Genomic DNA, 1474 nt, shown 5'->3' with positions numbered 1-1474 from the left:
GGCAGATACTGCACCGAAGAGCAACCACCACGAGACTTTGAGAAAAAATATAATAATACAACAACGGGGCAACCAAACCCCAAGTATCCTAGGCAGAACAGCGCCGCCTAGCTGCAGCCCCCACCGTCCGCGCCACTGATCATCATCTCAGGGATGCAGCGCCAAGCGCATAGACAACCAGGGGACCACAGTGCTTGCCAGCTCAAACCGCCAATGCCCCCCGCCGAAGAACGGGGCCGAAAGCCCCCAGCATGCAGCTTCAGAACAGGTCCCAAGGAGAACAAAGCAGGACCCGCACTCCTTTCAACCACCCTGATGTCCACACAGATGCCGGAGATCCCACTGGTCCACCACCTGGGCTATGAAGCACTGCGAGGCCCCGAGTCAGTCCTCACCTCTAAGGCGGGTGCGCCGCAGCGATCGCCCCAGGGATACCAGAGCACCGAGGGTCCCCGTCGCTCGATCCACTTAGCGGGGTGAGCCGCCAGCTCACACTGCGCGTTCCCAGCGTGGCGGCCCGCGATCCACAATGCTGGCTCCCCCCGCGCTGGCTGCCAACAAGGGGCAGAGGGCTCCACCGATCCCAGCACGTCTGCCTGCAGCTCCCACCAGCCCGTCTCTCCCAGCACCAACGGCATTTCTCCGCTGATTTCAGCGGGCCCGGCCAATCCACTGGGGACACCGGGGGGCCGCAGCTCCCCACACCTGGAACCTCGCCTCCAGCGCCTCTCCACTCCAACGGTCTGGCCGGCAGTCCCACCAGAGCTTCTCTCCTCCCCGGGTCAGCCTCTCTCCTCCACCGCTTCCAACAAATATGGGCTGCCGATCACTCCCTTCCTCAGGAGAAGCACTGCACGCCACAGGGTCCCCGCAGCGTCTCAACAGGCCGCCGATCACCGCCTCGCCTTTGCTGTCCGCACTCGCCCCGGCACTCTTTTTTTTCAACCTGGGGTGTTCTCCTTGACCCACAGCACAATTAGGCAGAGAGCTCCACACAGGGCTTCCTCCTTGCAGCACGGAGACCGCCGGATAAGAGCAGGATTTACGGGATGTGAGGGAGCTTCATGGACTTGCGGCCATCTTGGTCGGGTTCACAAGAGCCCCAAACGTACTAGACATCTTTGCATCCACTGTGATACCGAGCCTTTGAGATTTTTATATATTGCATTACAAATCTCTGCCTTTCGATCGCGGCTCCCCTCGATGGTCCCCAATCACTCAATCATTGCTTGCGTAAATGAGAAGAAAGTGGACCCATTACTCAGTACTTTATCACTTTCCGTAAATATATAAGAGCAGTAATTGTGTACGCAACAAGCCACAAGCATATTAATAATATGCCTTATAGAGATTACATATTGGCAATGCACAGGTCGCACCATTCCAAGATGGCCAACCGATGCACGGCGCTAATTCTCTCCCCTAGTCTCCATGACAACGAGTTCTTGTCATTTTATCATCTTCAATCTGCCAC

Source organism: Ambystoma mexicanum, chromosome 11 (assembly GCF_040938575.1).
Source record: "Ambystoma mexicanum isolate Mex_15411 chromosome 11, UKY_AmexF1_1, whole genome shotgun sequence".
NCBI classification, from domain to species: Eukaryota; Metazoa; Chordata; class Amphibia; order Caudata; family Ambystomatidae; genus Ambystoma; species Ambystoma mexicanum.
This window is presented reverse-complemented; position numbering follows the sequence as displayed.